Source organism: Myotis daubentonii, chromosome 4 (genome assembly GCF_963259705.1).
Source record: "Myotis daubentonii chromosome 4, mMyoDau2.1, whole genome shotgun sequence".
NCBI classification, from domain to species: Eukaryota; Metazoa; Chordata; class Mammalia; order Chiroptera; family Vespertilionidae; genus Myotis; species Myotis daubentonii.
In genome coordinates this window covers 58611627-58631922 of record NC_081843.1, presented here as the reverse complement: position 1 = coordinate 58631922, position 20296 = coordinate 58611627, and the positions used below count along the sequence as shown (strand labels likewise).

Here is a 20296-nt window from a genome sequence, read left to right as displayed (position 1 = left end):
ATAAGAATTAAAAGGTAAAATCCCTATATTTTCCACAAGATTTTTCTTTTAAAGATCAACCTTTTTCAAAACAATGTGAAAAGTACCCTTTGAATTTTCTTTGTTATTCTCTTTGTTATCTTTACCAGGTTCTTTCAGAAAGTACCAATTTTATTTTAAAGTTATAATCAATATTTCACATGGTGAAATCTTTTTCTTTGACACATGAGTTATCAAAGCATTCTTTCCTTCCCCAGGCAGCCGCTTTGAGCTGGGACTAACAATAGATCTTGTGGATACTGACCTGTCCATGTAAAGAGTGGATCAGACACCATGGGGATTCCTTTCCATGTTTGTGACTCTTTAACCAGCATAAGCAACACATAGGTCCTTCCATTAAAAGGCGAGCTTTCCGCAGTGGTAGATATTGCTGATAGCATTTGGTTTTCATTATTTCAAAGACAACAGACAGTTGTATAGCTGGACATTGTTAACTGGATATACACTCATTAAGTTCTTTTTTAATATTTTTTGGAAGTGATTGTTTCCAAAACACAGTACAATTTTCTCCTTTATATATTTCCTACCCTTTAAGTGGCATATGCAATTAAAATTTTCAGGTAAAAATTAATCTTCTTTCAACACAAACTTTCCTATCTCTCTCTCTCTCTCTCTCTCTCTCTCTCTCTCTCTCTCTCTCTCTCTCTCTCTCTCTCTCCTGTCTTAGTTTCAAGTTGAGGAATTTATTGTGGAAATATGAGAGACAGACACCCCAAGAGACTGAAGGAAATATCCCTTCAAGCCAAGTGGAAGCCTGGCCTTGACCTCCGCAGAAGGACAATAAATTGGTGGGTTAGCAACAACATTCTCTGGCATCCACCTTGCCAGGGCATGAGTTTCTCAGCTGGAACAGTCTTCTATCCCTCATCAAATGTGGGGAGGAGACAAAGACTGCTTATAGCATCAATGCAGAGGCAATGGCAGCTGTAAGGCGAGAGAGAGAGAGGTGGGACAGACTTTAACAAAGAGTCCCAGGCTTTTGGCTCTGAGTGCCTCAAATACATTGACAAGTAGTTCTACAAAATGTCACTGAAAAGGTAAAATGCCTAATGTTTTCAAGAGTTCCCCTGGACTTCTCCCCAAATGTCAAATCCCACTGCCAGATATACATGGAAGAGCCCAAAGGCCACATTTTTGAAGAAAGAAAAACAGAAATAGGCCCTGTAGCTCTTTAAGGAGAAACGGAGTCGAAAGCTGCTGGGACCTTTCCCACGTAGGTGTGTGTTCTGGAAAGCAACTTCCTTCCCAGCAGCAGCTTGCACAGTTCTAGGTGAGGGTCTCGCCTTTTGTCACATGTGCTTCAATGCCTTCTATTCTCCATTCAAGGGCTTTCAATTTCTCATTTAGTGTTATGAGTCTTGAGCGACAAGCCATATAGAATGATTTTCTTGATGTTGTTGGTGATGACCTCAATGTACTCCAGGTTCACCAAGTCCTGGTGAATTTGCCCCTGCACAGGACAGGGTCATCTTGTCCCTCCATGGCTGCCACCTAAGCAAACAAACTTCATATATATATAATATATATATATATTCAAAGATGAGTTACCAGCTGCTCCTGGATACGGAAGTGGCAACTTGGGGTTGGGTTTACACCCTAAAAATAATTTCTCTTTCTCTTAGTATTACTGTTTTCTAGTTAGATTTGTGCCAACTGAAGGGTTTTTCTCCATTAAGACACTGAGAGAGTTGTGCTATAATGATTGAGTGCAGTCTGACCTCAGACTTCTGTGGGCTTAAATCACTTACTTGATGTGAAACCTTGGACAAGTCACTTAAGTTCTCTGAATCTGGTTTCATTACATGTATCATTGCTTGACATATTGGCTGGGTAGAAGGATTTAATGATATAATCCTATTCTTGACACATAATAGGTGTTTTATACCTATTAGCACCATTATTGTGTAGTAAGTCTGATATACAGAGACAAACATTTACCTAAAAATGGCTAATGCTTATTTAACAAAAGAAGAATTTATTTTCAACACATTTCCCCAAAATTTATGTCTTTAAGCATCTTCTAGCTTTTTTCCGATGAAGTCTAATTGGAAAAATAATATTATTTCCTAAGAATAGAAAGTCACTGGGGTATAACTAATACGGTCTTCTGGGGGATTACATTTAAACATGAGTTTTCTTAAGCAGGCACTATTCTTTCAATATTAGATAGCTTCAGATTTTTATGATTTGCATGTGCTGCGACAAGCCGACCAGAAGGATTCTTAAAGGAAAATGTTCAAGTTGGGCTGAGAGGGAAATTTGCTTCTGATTCAACTCATACACATTAGGCTCTGTAAGGGAGGCAGTGGCTGTCTCAGTTATTGATGAGCATCTGGATGCTTCCCTGCTTTAGAAGAATTGGGTAAGTAGAAGATGAAGTCATTTTCTAAAGCTTGGCCCACTGCCCTGCATTCTCTTCACTCTGACCATTCAGATGGTGGGCACAGTATGAGCAAGAAAGGAAGTGTAATGCTGACATGAAAAATGGGGTAAATGAACCATGAAGATGTGTAATACAAACAAAACCATTTTAGCAAAGTAGTTTGCATATTTTGTTCCATAAACAATCAGCATACACTCCAGAAATTAGCCAGCTTTTAATATTTTAATTAATTTGAAATGTTAAGTGGATTGTAAGTATCTACTTCCTTGTTGAAGGCTGGAGGGAAGTTAATAATGGATAGAACTTCTGAATAATGAATAGAACTTCTGGGAAAGGGAATTTTTCTGCATCCAGGAAATTGTTACACATGAGACATTTTTATATATGATTTTACTACTTTTGACTAGGGTCTAAATCATTTCTTTACATAATTTTATAATTAAGCCATTCTATATCATAATTTTATGCACAGTGATTCAGAAAATATTCAGGAGATCTACTGAATGACAGCAATATATTTTTAAAGAGAAATGCATATAATGTAATTATTTGGAAAATTAAATGTTATGGAAAAAGACTGAAAGGATGTTTTAAGACCTCGTTCTTCCCCTTGACTATAATTCTTTCCAGAATTTCTTTTCTGTGGGAATTATTATATCTAAAGTCACACTTTCAGTTTAGGAATAAAGACAGTTTTTTAAAGGATGTGCAAGTGGATTGAAGAATGACCCTCTTTGCTCAGTAAAGGCCCCTAAAATGATGGCTTATTCCGAGCCTGCATAACCACTAGCAGGTGAAAAACAGCCTTCTGTCCAGGTAGTGAATCTAAATCAGTTCCGCTCAAAGATAAATTTTCTGTTCATTCTAAACAAATTACCTAAAGGCAAGCTCCTAAGAAAGTAGTAATCAGAAATTTGATTTAAAACAAACAAACAAACAAACAAACAAACAAACAAACAAGAGCTCTCTACTGGTTATTTCCATCCTCATCGGTCTGAAGAGTGTGTTTCTAATTTACGCAGCCCATGGTGAGCCAGCTGATAGCCTTTCCCAGGGACCACTTGCACGTTTATGCCACAGGGTCAGACGTCCACAAAGGTGAACAATTGACCTCATTCTGCGATGATAAGATGTACCTGCCATTCTCCATCTGCAATTCCTCTGTCTCCCCAAGGTGCCTGTTCTCACAGACATGTTCCTAAAGCTTGGAGCCTAACTGCTTGTAAAAGGGCTGTCCTGGAATAAACTCAAAAGCTTTTTATCCTCTCACTGCCAAGCATATCACATTTTCTTAGTGTAGGAACAACTCTCATTCAGCCACAGCCCATCAGCTCCTAAACGTGAAAAAACTATATACTACCTATGGATTTATGTTATGCTATAAGCCATGTCGGTAAAAGTTTAAGAATCTCAGGTCTTCAGTCCAACAGGCTATTTTAAAAATATTTAGAATAAACTATTAAGATGAAACTATAAATGTATGAAATTGTCGAGTATTCTTTTAGAGAGGGTATTATAATTTTATCGTTGGAAGAAAGGAAACCTTCAGAAATAAGATAGTACCTGGTAAAGGAAAATTTTCCATGGATGGTTGTTGGGGGATTCTGGGTTGAACAGGTGTATTGAAGCACTTGAGCACCTTCTCTGTGTCCACGTGCTGCTGTTTGTGTCCGGTATGATGGATGGCTATAGTTTTGCAAAGTCACGCTTTATGTCTTTGTGAAATGAATCACAAGTCAAAACACCCATGACTTTTTTTTTCTTACATATGCCTGAAATAATGGTGACATGTCTGAAATATGAGGATGTGTGATAACATGTTACATTAAAGGTATTTTGTATATTAAATAGTATTCAATAATCATACATAAAAGATTGAAGTTTGTAATGTGTGTAACTTGGTATCTTACCTTTCTCAAATTTTTAAGGCATGTGCACCTCTGAATGTGTTTGCTAAAAATTCTAAAAATGCTAATGTCTGTATAAAGGAATGAGCCCAGATTACGTTGAGTTGGTTTGGAGATACTGGGCTTTTTTATTCCTTTATCTAAAACTGTGATCTGATGGCATTGCTCCTTCCTGGGTCCCCAATTCACTGGACTGCTTTTATGAAAACTGTCTACTAGGGAACAGACTGCTGTGTGCTGGTCCACTCGCAGGCTTTCAGTGGCATTTGTAAACACATCCTATTTTGCCATTATATTCAAGCTGAGGTTAGGGACAATGATTCCCTTGATTATCAGTTCGTACCCTGTATCAGGGGTCCTCAAACTACGGCCCGCAGGCCACATGCAAATACAAATATTGTATTTGTTCCCATTTTGTTTTTTTACTTCAAAATAAGATATGTGCAGTATGCATAGGAATTTGTTCATAGTTTTTTTTTTCCAAACTGTAGTCCGGCCCTCCAACGGTCTGAGGGACAGTGAACTGGCCCCCTGTTTAAAAAGTTTGAGGACCCCTGCCCTATATACTCACATCATTCCTGGCACAGAGTAGGTGCTCAAAGCTTATTTTGAATGAACAAGAGAAGGAACAAGGACCACCCTGGCAGCTGATCCCAACAGACCCTCAGGTCCACCGATTTATGAACAGGTTACAGAGACGAATTTCCTGCCAGCCTTGCAGTAGCCACATCTGCCAGATCTCAAGTTCCTCGTTGATGACCAAGATGGAACCCTCTGATCATCTCTCTTCTCCCATATTCTCAGCTGACCCAGTTTTATATTCTCTTCACCACACACATCCTTTTTCAGCTTTCCAGTTTCCGAAAAATATTCTATGTCTTCTGAAATCTACAGTCTCTGATGAACTAGCATTCATATAATCACGATCACAGTCTAACAGAGACAGTTATCTCCATTTGTTTCCTTAACATGCAATGCCTGTCCCTTTAAACCAGTGGTTCTCAACCTTGGCTGCACATTAGAATCACCTGGGAATCTTTTTAAAATCCTGATTTCTGGGCCTCATCCTCCAGAAATTCTGTTTCTTTGTTACTAATGTTGTGGCCCCACCCCATAACAAAGAAACAGAATTTCCAGAGGATGGGGCCCCAGAAATCAGGATTTTATAAAGATTCTCAGGTGATTCTAATGTGCAGCCAAGGTTGAGAACTACTGCTTTAAACCACTGATTTTCCTTTTGGGTGGAAGACTGCGATATCCTACAACCCACTTTTCTCACTGTTGAGACATGAATTTGACATTCTCCTCATTTCCCACTTTCAGATAGTACTCCTTTCTCATCGAAAAACCTGGCATCTGCGATTGTAGACATATTGTAAAAGATTATGTAAATATATTCAGGGTGGAAATCCCCACATAATTAGATTTTTCTCTGTAAATTTCTACATTGTTTGAATTTATAATAATATGCATGTATTATTTTTCCCTGAAAAAGCTATTTTTTCACCTTTTTTCAGTTTCATTGAGGTGTAATTACACATATAACATTGTATAAATTTGAGGTATATATATTGAATTGATACACATATATTGCAAAATGAGTACCCAATTTTGTTAACTAACACCTTCATCATGTTACACAAATAGTATTTTTTTTTGTGGTGAGAACATTTAAAATCTCCCTTCTAGACTTGTCAGTTTATAATATAGTATTATTAACCATAATCACTATACTGTACAGTAGATCTTCATATTATAATTGGAAATTTGTGCCTTTAAGCAATAACTCCCCACTTCTCTACCGGCCAGCCCCCAGTGGCCACCACTCCACCCTGTTCCTATGCATTCAACTCTTTAGATTCTACTTGTCAGTGAAATCATACAGTACTTGCCTCTCTGTGTGACTTACTTCACTTAGCATAATCCTCTTGGGCTGTGTAATCTCCCCCATGTGTGCCCACTGCAGGGCAGGCTGATGGCTGACAGGGTTTGGTTGGGCTGGGGTATGCAGGTGCACGGCTGAGAGTTGGGGTGGCTTCATTTGAGTGTGGTGGTATATGCCAGTGACAGAAGACAGGGCCTGATCTGGGGCCACAGCAGCTGCGGGGTTTTGGCGTTTGGCCTGCTTTCCCGTGGCTGCACGGTCTCCCCTGGGCCTGTGCAATGCAGAGGCGGCCAGCGTAGAGGGCCGTGCTAAAGGCATGCAAGTGCACAGCTGGGGGGCTAGCCCGAAGTGTGCACATGACAGTGGGGGTTCTAGGTGGCTTCTTACACTGGTGCAGCCACAGAGGTCTCAACTAGCTGCCAGGGTGGTTTCTGGGGCTCCCAAGGGTGCAGGGAAGAGGAAGTGGGCGGGGACTTAGGGTGCTAGCACCAGTGAATGTGCATACCTGTGGAGCAGAGGCTGGGGAAATCTGCAGGGTGGCTTGGCATCTGTGTGGCCCATGGTTCCTTCTTCAGTGGTGAGGCTGCTGTGTTTGTCTGTGGACCAGGTCCGGGTGAACCACATTCTCACTGCGTGGCTTCTATTAATAGCCCCTGCTTTTTTCTCTTCCTTGTTTCTAGCTCTCTTTACAAGTTTCAGCTGTGTTTTGGTGTTTATTTTTTTTCCTGGTGTTAAAAGTAACACATTGGTTTTATTCATTCAAAATCCCATATATATAGGAAGGGCATCCAGTGGTGACCATGACAGAAAAAACTGTTAGTCTCATATAAGTTACCTTCTAGTGGAGATCAAATAATAAACAAATAAAATTTTAAATATATACTGTCAGATAATGATAGGTGGTAGGAAGAAAAATAAAGCAAGATAAGGTGATAGAGAAAGGATGCTGTTTTACATTAGGAAGATCATGAAAAGTGTTCTTTGATGGAGCAGAGAGGTTATTAATGAAGTTTTTTCAGAAACAGGTGAATACATAAGAAAGATAAGTGAGCAGGAGAAATGTCCTTGATACAGCTTTTACTTTTGTAGCTTCTTAGGGCTGTTGTGGACAAGCATACAACAAATAACCCTCCTCCCTGCAAAACATAGAAAAATATGATAGATGTTACATTATTTTGTTTAACATTCAAAATTAGATTTTATAAGATTAGGTCTGTGAGCAAGTGTAATTATTTATATAGCCTTTCAATTGTCTATAGTTTGCAGCATTTAGCTACAGAAATATAATGCCCTCTCTGGTTAGACATTACTGTATTTTAAGATTTTTCCCTCTTACCACCACTACAAAAAAACCCATATGCTTTACTATGATCAGTTATAATTTTCATTTAAAAAGTCATTTCTATGTTCTAAAATGGCGGTATATATTTGAATGCTTGATTCACCAAAAGAGGTACTTATTCATTCACAGGCAGTAATTCTAACTTACTTTTTAGTTATTGTATTCGAACAGCATGAGTATCCTAGGACAAAATAACAGAGAAATCAGCAAACCAGAAAATAAACTCTTTCTAATACAGAGGGGGAAATAATAGACATTGTTGGACTTTTTCATTTAATACAGATTATAATTTGACTTCAGAGAGCCTCATTAATAAAATATTTTGCAGACAAGTTGAAAAGGTGATTTTCTGTAAATCACTGGAGAGAAGAAAAAAAAGAGTGCTGTAAGTATAGCTCCCATCCATGCATTACATCATCTATATGCCTGGAGAAGCAAGAACTGATCAGGGCGCCTCTGAACGGGTCATTAGTTAAACAGAAGGCATGTGGCTAGGAAAGTCATTTACTATTTTTTCCAGTAGAATGTTTTCCTAATGCATGGTACAGCTTAGGCGACACAATGAGAGCAATTCAGACTTTCATTTTATTTTATTTTTTAAAGGTAAAAAGCAAGGCTTTAAGAGCTATCATTTTAAAAAAAATAAGCCCACGGTTATTTCGAGATAGTCTTTACCATAATTATTAAATAGAAAGAAGAAATCTATTAGCTAACAAAGAGATGGACTAAATCCAAACTGATTACTTCACAAACACAATATACCTGAAATCTCAAACAAACAAAGGCAATTTTGTTAGGTGAAGTGTTCTTTCTCACAGGACTATTTTTTTAATTGCTTCTGGTTTGACAAATAAATAGGGTAAAAAAACACATTGCTGGTTTTGTTTGCTAGACCTTCTGATAATTGCAAAACAGTGATAAATGTTTGAAACTGAATCATATTCGCTGTATTAAAGTTCGTTGTACACCACTTACAGAAAAGTGTATAGTAGGTTACCAGGGTATATATTTTTTTTCTAACTCAGTTCAAGCCAGAGCAATAAGCCTACATTAAGTACTTACTCTTTATAAAGCAGGTGCTCCGTGAAAGGTGGGATATGAAGATACTAAGATTTGACAGCTGGCCTCTAAGGGTTCGGAATTTAGTGTGGGAGAAAGAGGTTTAAAGCAATTAACCATAAAGTAAGAGATAATGTATTAAGTGCTGTAATATAGATACTACGTGACAGGAGAGTAGAGAAAAGGGAAGAATTAGTTCTGACGAGAAAAGGAAAAAGATTCCTAAAAGTGGCTTTTGAGCTAATTCTGTTGGAAAACTTCAGAGTTTGATCGGTATTTGACTTCCTTCCCTGTGTCTCTGACTATTCTTTTCACATGTTTGACCAATGAGTCCAATCAGTAATGTGCCAGGAATTATTTAAGAAATTGGGAATAAAAAAGCCTGAGATGTAACTGTTGCTTCTATGAAATGTCTGTGCAATGATCACATTTCATGTCGTTATGCTAACTCTTAAATTATGTCTGTAGTCCAGATATTGCCTAGTTTGCATCACTGCATCTCCCACTTGCTTTCTAGATGTCTCATCCTGGATGCTGTGCTCCACCACAAACTCCAGATTTCTAAATTAAAGTTTACTTTCCCTCCAGATCTACATCTCTAATTTTTACAAATATGAAGTGAGCATCTAACATACATCTTGTTCGTGCAAAACCACTCATTTACTCATTTAAATTTGATTTCCAGAGTCAAGTTTGCCTGTGACCTCTGATGCGATTCTCACCTGGGCTCTCCATGGTCGCATGTGCATCACAAGATCATTGCCAATTAACGTTTCCCCAGGTTCTCTCAAAGGTAGCAAGATCCTCAATTCAGGACTGCTTTCATCTTTTTATTTTTTCATTTCTCACTCCACCACACATACACAGACAGCTAAACTGGCAGGATTGTTCTCTAGTCTGCAGGGTTGTGTGTGTGTGTGTGTGTGTGTGGTTGGGGACGGGGGGCGGGTCCCTTTACATCCTAATTGCCATATTTCCCCTTAAAGGTAAATTTCTAATTTGCTATTTTCAATACTACATTACTAGACTTGGGTTTGGGAGTGCACAAAAGCCAGAGTCTGGGTATTTCTTTCTCAAATCCCATTGGATGATGATGAACACACTTCTGGGTTTGCAAGATTAAGGTGGAAATTACAGGAAGGAAAAAAATCCTGCTAATAGCATTGCACTCTTCCCAGCTGTATGTTAGCCTCTTCGTGCTTACTTTCTCATTAATAAAATAAGAATAGTTCTCTCTATCTGTCATGGTTATTATGAAGATTAAATAAGAAAAATGAATAAAAAGCACTTATTAACTATATTATTATTATTATTATTATTATTATTATTATTATTTTAATGGCCTATGATTTCACCTTTGGCATCTACTTAACAGTAGGCAGTTTGTCGCAAAAAGAATCAGGCAGGAAATATAAATGTTTAGGGGGAAAATCATTTATGAGTAGAGTTGTGTGGGGGTCACCCCCAAAGTGCATCTCCTGCAGTATCAGTAAATATGACTCCCGTTGGGGCTGAGAGGCAGGTGGTTCAGGGCAACAAGATGTTCCATAGCTGTCCTGGAAGGCTGGTCAGATGTCTTGATTAATCGCTGCTTTTGAGGCAGAAGTAAGGGCACACAAAACCGTGAACACACACCAGACTTCCAAATAAGCTCGCATCCCACACAGCTCCCAGCCATCAGAGGCACTCCTCGCTATAAACGGGAGGTACTTACTTGTCTTAAGCCATCAAAGAGCTTAGCCAGCCAGCAAATGGTAACAATAAACAGCTAACCACCCATGAAACAAGAAATCAGAATTTGCTACTTGTATGCATGCTTAAGCTAGGAGAGATGCCAGTCAATGAGCTTAAAACAAGAAAAAAAGAGGGGGGGAAGGCTGAGGCAACTGCACGATGGCATTTACAATCTCCATCAAGACCCAGGGAACTGTGCCCAGTGTGTACACAGCGGAGGGGAGCATAGCTCTTGGGGGCTCTGGGAAATGAGCTTTCTGCAATAAAGCAGGGCAATTAACCTAAAGCAGATTCTGGCTGCTAAGTGGGGTAGAAGTGCCTTTGTTTGGTCAGGCAGAGACTTCCCTGGTGTGCTCCTGCTGGCATCGTTCCAACAAATTTGAGTTGCCTGGGTTCCACAGTCCACAGCCCCCCTCCGCCCAACCTCCACTCCACAAAAGGCTTCTGAAGGCCTCCTTTGCGTCCTTGTGAGAGGGAGGCTGCATGGAGAGGACCTGAGAGCTTGGGGGAGTGGCCTGGAGAAGGCGCAACTCCATCACCTGAAGAGGGAGGGTAGGGGTGTGGTTCTTAGCCCCTCCAGATTCTGCGTTTAGCTCACAGATCGATTACTTACTGAAAATGAGAAAGAGAATCATGTGTTTTAGCCCTTGATTAAAGAGAAGGTAATGTTTTGTTAGGAAAGTCAGCTGAGAGATTCCGTCTGAATGTGTCTGGGCTGCCGCTGAAAGGTTTTGATTTGGCTAATCACAGAGGTCTTTCTTGAATACTAACTAAGGAGGCCAAGCAGAACAAATTCATTCCTGATGAAGTCTTGCAGCCGACAACGTGGCATAATTTGAATCACGACCTGTAAAATTTGATCAGGATGGAATTAAACGACTCTCTCAAAGTGATTTGGCAAGTCTATTTTCACCGTCATCACAGCGAAAGTGGGCAGCCCATGAAGGGCCATGCTCATCTGCCATCTCACTCAGTCCTGCTGCCAACAGGGATTCTGAGGGTCGTGCCATGGGAATGTTTGCTAGCCTGGCTCAGACGGAAAGGTATGGTCCAACACTCACACCTTGGCTTCATTACTACTTGTCTCCGTCATTTTCAGAGGTGTTCAGATCTATTTAGGGTCCATTAATGCTAGGACCACCTCTTGAGGGTGATGTTACTTTTACATTTATTGTCATCTGTATGAAATATAATTTCTTCCTATTTCTCCTAGACTTTACACCTCATACAGTTTAAAGAGTACAGTGTATATGGAGGAAAAATTGGAAATTAGCATAAAAACATCAACTCCAACCTTGAACTACACTGATCCAAGGTAGAAATTATGTTTAAGTGGCCTTGATGAAAAACATTGAATAATTCCCTTCTGTTCTCAAAGCTTTCTGGTCAGGCAACGTCAGCTTGGCTTTCTGAGGTCAGGGCAAGGGTGATGGGATGGAGCCAAACAGGGGCAGAGACTCCTCAAGCTCCAGTCTAGAAGCTGTGACTTCTGCTGTTGAAGCAATTTGTACCATGGTAATGAAGGTGTTTCTTTAACATTTGCAAGAATATGCTAAAAAATCAGTATTAGAACTGAAACATCTGAAAAGATTTATTTTAATGTTATGGTCTGCGACTTTGTTTCTTGGATACAATGCTAGATGAAGGAAGTTTCTGAAAATGTGTATGGCATTGCTAATGCAATTTCAGAGGACAGGTGCGATGGTAAGGGAAGGGCTCAGAATGCGGTTGTTTACAAAGGAAAGATGGAAAAGAGAAAAAGGGAGTGTGCAAGATACATACCATAACAAAAACTAACGAGACTCAGAGAAATGGGGGAATAGGAGATTTAAGAAGACTAGAGAGGAGGTGATCAAAGAAAACCCAGTACAAAAATTATTGCATTTTGGCAACAAACATAATATTTTATTGATTCATCTTAAAATTTGCTAAATACTGGTAACTAAGGAAATATCATTGCAAGAGCCAGGATTTAAGCTCTTGACTTCTCATAGCATGGAACAGCCTCTCAATTCGAGTTACTTCTCCAGCGGAATTGTTTCTGTGGGTTCGCTGAGGCATGCAGGGCATGCTAAGGAGAGGCCAAGGGAACTGAAGACTGAAAGTTGTATTTACTTACAAGTGCATATGACAATGGCCATGCTTACCATTTAAAAAATTCTCTAAATTCGAAGAGAATTCTTTTTAAATTGGTCTTTACTGTTCTAAAATACTGCAAAAATTTCCAGGGTAGAAGAAAGTCCAACCCCCGCTCCCCCCCTCCCCCCACCCAGCCACCGCCATTGGCAACATTCATTCAGAGATAAGCATAGCGATAAGGAAATTAGGTCAATTTGTGTGGCATATGTACTTTTCAGATTCATACCTGTTAGTAATATTTTTTGGCTGATGCAATGGTCTAAGTAATGAAGTTCAGGCTTTTCCCTACCACCTGCCCATAACTTAAACTATTTTTTAAACTCATGCTTGAATATTATTTTATATACACACATATACATTTAAATTTTATATATATATATAAATTATATATATATATCTTGCATCTCATACAAGAGATGCTGAAAGAAGAAATATCTATTCTGAGTCATGTAGTACTAGAATACAAAAGAACTTTGTCTCCTCTGCAGAATCCTATGTCAGCATTGATTTGAGGGAGAAAGAATGATTTTAATAAGTTTGAAAGCATTATTTTACATGTTGTTACACTTAACAAATCACAGTACTTATTTGCTACAATTTATTAATTGTGGAAAAATGTGCTGAAAATGAAAATCTTCTTTTAGGCAAATTGGAGGGCATTCTAAGTGCTATTCAGATAAAATGATAGGGCCATTTTGTCTTTGATTTACTGGAACAAATGCCATATGTCACTTGCTATTTCCTTGGCCTTAGAATAAATGGTGCTATTAGTTTTGAAGTAATTCAGAGATTGGTAAAATCTGTAACTAATATCATATGTGGTTATGACATTTTCATTTATATATTTTAATGGCAGCATTAAAAAGAGAATAGTTTTCCCTGGCTAATTTGGCTCAGTAGATAGAGCATTGGCCTGTGGATTTAAGCGTCCTGGGTTTGATTCCGGTCAGGGGCACATACCAGGGTTGCAGGCTTGATCCCCAGTAGAGGGCATGCAGGAGGCAGCCAATCAATGATTCTCTATTATCATTGACTAGGGGCCCGGTGCACGAAATTGGTGCACTGGGTGTGGGGGGGGGGGAGTGTCCCTCAGCCCAGCCTGCCCCCTCTCACATACTGGGAGCCCTCAGGCGTTGACCCCCATCACCCTCCAATCGCAGGATCGGCCCCTTGCCCAGGCCTGACGCCTCTGACAGAGGTGTCAGGCCTGGGCAGGGGACCCTCATTTCCCCCCATCACTGGTTCTGCCCCCAGCCCAGGCCTGATGCCTCTGGCCCAGGCATCAGGCCTGGGCAGGGGACCCCCAAACCCCTCCGATTGCTGGCTCTGCCCCTTGCCCAGGCCTGATGCCTCAGCTAGAGGCGTAGACCCCCATCACCCTCTGATCACCTGATCGACCCCTTGCCCAGGCCTGACGCCTCCACCAGAGGTGTCAGGCTTGGACAGGGGACCCCCATCTCCCCCCGATCACTGGCTCTGGCCCCCGCCCAGGCCTGAGGCCTCTGGCCCAGGAATCATGCCTGGGCAGGGGACCCCCATCTCCCTCTGATCGCTTGCTCCACCCCCTGCCCAAGCCTGACGCCTCTGACCCAGGCTTCAGGCCTGGGCAAGGAGACCATCATATCCCCCCAATCCCCGGCTCAGCCCCCCGCCCAGGCCTGATGCCTCGGCCAGAGGAGTTGACCCTCATCACCCTCCGATCACCAATCACCGGATCGGCCCCTTGACCAGGCCTGAGGACTCCGGCAGAGGTGTCAGGCCTGGGCAGGGGACCCCCAGCTCCCCGCGGTTGCAGGCTCCGTCCCTGCCCAGGCCTAACGCCTCTGGCTGAGGCGTCCGGCTCGGGCAGCGGGGACCCGCAGCTGCAGCGGCCCCGCGATCGTGGGCTCCGCTTTAGGCCCAGGCAAGGGACCCCTAGCTCCTGGGACTGCCAGCTTCGACCGTGCCCAGCTCCCATCGCTGGCTCCACCCCTACTTCCTGCTATCACTGGCCAGGGCGGAAAAGGCACCTGATTCTCAGCCCCCCTGGGTTTCCAATCACTGTCAGTGGCAGGGGGCTTCTTCCTGCTTTCCCTTTCGCCTCCCTGCATTGTGCCTACATATGCAAATTAACCGCCATCTTGTTGGCAGTTAACTGCCAATCTTAGTTGGCAGTTAACTGCCAATCTTAGTTGGCAGTTAATTTGCATATAGCCCTGATTAGCCAATGAAAAGGGTAGCTCGTACGCCAATTACCATTTTTCTCTTTTATTAGTTTTGATGTTTCTATCTCTCTCTCCCTCCCTAAAATCAATAAATATTTTAAAAATATTTAAAAAAGAGAATATTTTATTTTTCTGTTATTCTCATGTTGAACACAGAGATAAAGAAATATTGAATATGAGAAAGATTTGGATCCTTTGGAAAACAGTCAGCAAGTATTTTGAGAAGTATCTTCACACTTTGCAAATCCCTGGCAAATTCCTGTCTTCAGTCATAAAATTGTCTTTTTGATGGGGTATATCTCTTCCCTTTCGTTTCTCTGTGGTGCTTGTAATGGTTCACAGGCCCTTTCTTATGATTCTTCCTTCAGTTCCTGTGAAGTTGCATTTAGATTGTCTCCCACCGACATGCCTTCTTCATTTCCTGTTTCAGCTCCCTGGCCCTCTACTGCTATCTAAATGGACCCTCTGCCAAGTGTCTCTTCTCTTTCTGTGCTTTGTCCCTCATGCTTTTCATATACTCCTATGGCTTCACATTTTACTGCTAAGTTGAAAATTTCTTAATCTATTCCTTTAGAAGCAGACCACAAGCTCTGCTACTGGACTGAGGGGGTCCATTTGCCTGGACTCATCAAAGTCCAATAAGACATGAACATAAGTTTGCAGCAAAGAAAGTAAGAATTTATTAAAGAGATGGCACCATGCCCAGAGCCACAGGTGAGCTCATGCTCAAAGACCTGGCTCCCCAGTGGCTTCCAGGGGATGGATTATATAGAGGAAAAATAATTAATCATGGTGAATAATGGAATTTGGGTCCTGGTTTCTACTGATTGGTTGGTGCTAGGGTAGTGGGTAATTGATCATGACTTCAGCAATGGAGTTGCTCTGTCCAGTTTTGCAAGGATTTGTCTGTGGAATTGTTCTGATTTCCTGGGTCCAGAGCTAGAACATAGCTGAAACCACGATATTATGTTTAACTCTGTCTCAGTAGTCAATATACACGGTATCTTGTTCCCAAGACTACTGTTGATGAGTACCTCACTGTCCCGAGGGCTTAATGATTAAGCAAGAGAGAAGGAGGTGGGTGAGTCAGGGCACTAGGTGAGGCCGATTTGAGTCAAAGGAAAAAAATCAAAATAAAAAGGCCAGATTAAAGAAAATAAAGTTTCTGTGTGGTTACAGCTCCATATATGTACCCTATGTAATTTTTCTGACTTCCAGTTCTTTCTGATCATCTGGGCTTGAGCAATATCTCTTCATTGATGCATTTGCTTCTAGATTCCTCTCTTTAATATGAATCACCTCTCTAATTGAAACCTTTAGGCTCCAGAAAAATAAATTAAATATATTGAACTGACTCAATAGCTCTATGTTAAAAACAAACAAACAAACAAACAAACAAAAAACTATAGCAATTTAATTTATCCTACACACATTTCTTGATTTATCACTCTCCCTATCTGATCCTTTTCTGATGTCCTTTGCCTCAATGAATTGTATCACTCTCCATCTTGTTTCACAAACCGAAAACATGGGAGTTATCTTTGATTTACCCTCATATGCAATAAGCCTAATTACCATTGCTGTTTTAATAAAAGCTGCCATTGTCTTTCCCCATACTTTCTTCCACAATAAGCACCTTACTATTTTCTTCCCATAAGCACATTTTCTTCTCTACCCTGTTCTCTTTATTGAAACTAGAATCAAGCCTCACTTCCATTCTCTTTATTTGAAATTTTAGTCATTCTTAAAATCTCAGCTTATCATCCTCTTAAAAATTCTTCCATGATTCCTACCAACTCTCAAATTTTTAGTTTTGAAGTGGCCATGTCAGGGTGAGCTATGTGCTTTGATAACACTTATTTCACAGATGTGGAATCTAAGGCTTAAAAAGAGTCACCTAAATAGTCACTAACAAAAAAGGACTTTGAAACCTGGTTTATGTGACTTAAAATTTATCTCTGTCTGCAATGCTGCATTCCTCAGTGTTCAGTCTTGTCCCTAGTACATCAGTTACTAATATGACATTACTCTTGTGCTTTCAATCTTTCATATTCACATCTGGAATAGAAAGTCCTTGAGAGAGGAACCATTGACAACACTAGAGGCCCGGTGCACCAAATCTGTGCACGGGGTCGGGGGAGGGAGGTCCCCTCAGCCCACCCTGCATCCTCTCCAATCCTGTCACCCTCGGGGGATGTCTGACTGGCAGTTTAGGCCTGATCACCAACTCGGGATCCCAAACTCTGGGGTGCATTTGAGGTGTAGCCTTGAAAGGGTAGGTGACATTCTGCCACTTACTGCGTTTTCACACAATGCAACCCTTGAGCATGTCCCTTCACAGAAAGAGACTAAGGCTGGAAGACTCCGTTGCCTTTTGCTGTCCTCCCAGAAGTGAACAAAAAAGAGTTAGATTTTGAATTTTCTAACTTGAATGAACAATATGTCACCTGGCTGCAAAGCTACCATATGCTACACACTTTCCAATTGCCTTTAGACTTGCTAAGTGCATTTAAAGACTGAGAACAGTGGGGGAAATGTGGTAGATGAAATGAAGCCTTTTCACACTGCCCCTTTTATTATTGTGGTATTAAAAAAAAGGCTCCAAGAGATTGAGGTAGATGTATCTTTTAATGAGAATCGCCAGGAGGTTTGAAGTCAAATATTCTTATCTTTCTCTCAGGTCTCCAGTGCAGGACTCGTTTGCCATGCTGACCTTGCAGCATGGTCCTAGAGGGAGCTTCAATAGGCTTATGGACTGACTTCCTTCAGAAGGGACTTTTAAAAGTGACAATGAAGCCAGCATGCCTCTTTTCAGGCGCCATTGTGCAAGGTTGTACATGTCAGCTTTTCTGGAAAGCAAAAGGCAGAAAAGTTCAGTGGCATCGTAGGAAGCTGGTCTCAGCCACTCAAACCCGTCTGTGGAGCTTACAAGCTTCAGTGCTCACCTGACTGCAGGTTGGAGGGGAGGTGGGTTTATACCTCTGGGTCAGCCCCACTGACAGGCACTGACCAGAGCAGCTATGGAGGAAGGAACTGTCCTGGCTCCTCCCCACACAGCAATGCAAATGCCTCTTCCTGTTGTCATGGCAGCCTCATGACACCTGAAATGGGCTCTCAGAAACCTGTTTGTGTGACGGTGACTTTACCAATTGTTCCTTGTCTTGGCTTTTCATATTACATAAACCACTGGGGAAATAATTTTACCCTTTATTTTGTTTTTAGTTCCTTCCTGCATGAATTTCAAAATCCATAACACAGAAGAGGTTGGTGCTGGGGGGGCTGAAGGCAGAGGGAAGAAGAAAAAGTAGGCAAGGGAATGGCATTTAAGGAAAAATTGCTGTCAGTCAGGATTCAACAAATATCTGTAAAAAGATCACACTGGAGAAATACAGTAATGAGAATTTAATGTCAAAATAATTGTAATTTTATGCCTAAATACACGCAACATGACAAAGAATTCTCTTGATCTTAATTAGAAATAGGTGGGGGCATTTTAATTTTATTCCACAAACTGCATAGCTCCTGGAACTAACCGCCTCCCAAAGCAATAGATAACAGAAAAACATGACTGAATCAGATGTACCCGAGAACATCAATAGCATCACACTGATTTCTTAACTCCCCACACTGGAGCTGCATCTCAGTCTAGCTGGTAGTAATTATAATGCCATATATCTATCTTTTCAACTGGAAGGTTTGACATTTTACGTCTGTTACTGTACAGTCATCTTACTGTGAATGAATTCCATGTACAAAGGCAAAGAAAGGTTGAAGAACTGATGTGGATACTTTTTAATCTGTTCCTCCTGAATGAATATCTCAAAGAAATTGTGTGCAGCTTAACATTTTAAGAATTTTTGTAAACTGGCGAAACAAATATACCTTTATACTGATATGTTTGTCAGACATTTACTTATTGTAGTAAAATATCACTCAACCCTACCCCTGCCCTCCTTTTTAATGATCCACAGAGCCACTTAGCATCCAGCCAAGGAGAGCTGAACAAGCTTGATTAAATTTTAACCTTTTTCCACTCACCTGAAACTGGCAACCCCTAGCCTCCTCCCCTCAAAACCTACGGGAGCCTTCCTGAAACTAAGCATTGGCCAAAGAAAATCAGGCTTCTTGAAAAAGATAAAAAATTACTTTTCCTCCTCATACTTTATCTTCTCCTATTCTAAGACACACTCTAACTTAAATTCAATGGTGCCTTGAAAACTATGTTCACAGCTGGTTCTAGTTGGGAAAAAAAATCCTTCTATCCATATTACTTAAAAATATATGATCTTTTCATAATGGAGACTTAAAATCTAGAATAATAAAATTAAAACTAGAAAAGAAACACACCCAAAGTTTCGGGGGGGGGGGGGGGGGCACAGGTTTTCATTCATGTGTAAGTTGGTGTGAGATCCAGCACCCTCTCCCAGGTCTGGGAAGCCTGCCTGTCTTCTACCCTGTAGGAGAAGGCCTATTGAAAAAGTGAGAAGACCCTGTGTCTTAGATAGACTTATGGAAACACATCTGACATTAGGAATGAAGAAAACATACGCACTGCTAAGGTAACATACCTAATTGTCTTATTTGCATCATGAAGTTTTATAGCTAAGATCAGAAAAAGTCTAGATTTACTGATTGGTTTTTTTTTGTTTGTTTTAAAAGGTGACACATGATAAGCCAAATTGAGGTTGTTGACAATGTTTGACACAGAGGAGGTATTTTATAACCCATTTAAGAAGTGTAAATAGTGAATGAATGATTCCTCAGAAATTAATTTATGATTATGGTATGAGAAATTTATGAAAATATGAAAGGCGAGCTCCACAGTTTTAAATTTACAACTTTAGATTTTTTAAATCAATACTCAATGTTACGCTGTATTCCGATGTACAAAATTGAATTAAATAAATGCTATTTTCCCACTTTAATCTTTCCATTGGCAATCAAAATTACAGACTTTGATAACATGGTAACCTTGGGGCTTCATATATTTTGAATGTTTCTTTCCCTCAAAAACTATTTTTTGAGGGCTACCATGTACCAGAGACAGCTTTAAATGTTGAGAATAGAGGGTTGAATAATGGAAGCAAGACTGTCTGCCTTCTCAAAGCTAACTTTCTAGTAAAGGGAAATAGACAATAACTAGTTAAATATGTAGATATCAGGTAGTGATGAGTAGTTAGGAGAAAAACAAAGCTGGAAAGACCCACTGAGAATGTGATATTAGGAAATAGAACAGAAGATGAAAAGAAAACGAGGTATGAACATATGCAGAGGTGGAGGGAGCACTAGGAAGCGAGTACAGCAGAGCAAAGGCCCTGAGCCATGCATGAATATATGTCAGAGAATAGCAAGGAGGTTAGTGTGGCTGGAGTGGAGTGTAGGATGGGAATCGTCGTCTGAGAGTGGTTCGGTGTTGCAGATCATGTAGGGCCACTGTTAGGACTGACTTTATGTTTGAGTGAGATGAGAAGATTAGTAGTTTCACACCCAAATTTTTCACTACTTGAATACATAAATTTTATTTTAGCCTAAGATTTATTTGACAGTTACTCTTTTCAGTTCAAAACACGGCTAATACCCATGACTTCAGCTTTCTCCCTGAGT

At 40.5% G+C, this 20296-nt stretch overlaps 1 pseudogene; it reads right to left on the bottom strand.

Moving 5' to 3' along the window:
- Positions 1 to 1305: 1305 nt before the first annotated feature.
- LOC132232408 (probable protein BRICK1) lies at positions 1306 to 1521 on the bottom strand (annotated as a pseudogene).
- Between the last annotated feature and the right edge of the window lie 18775 nt (positions 1522 to 20296).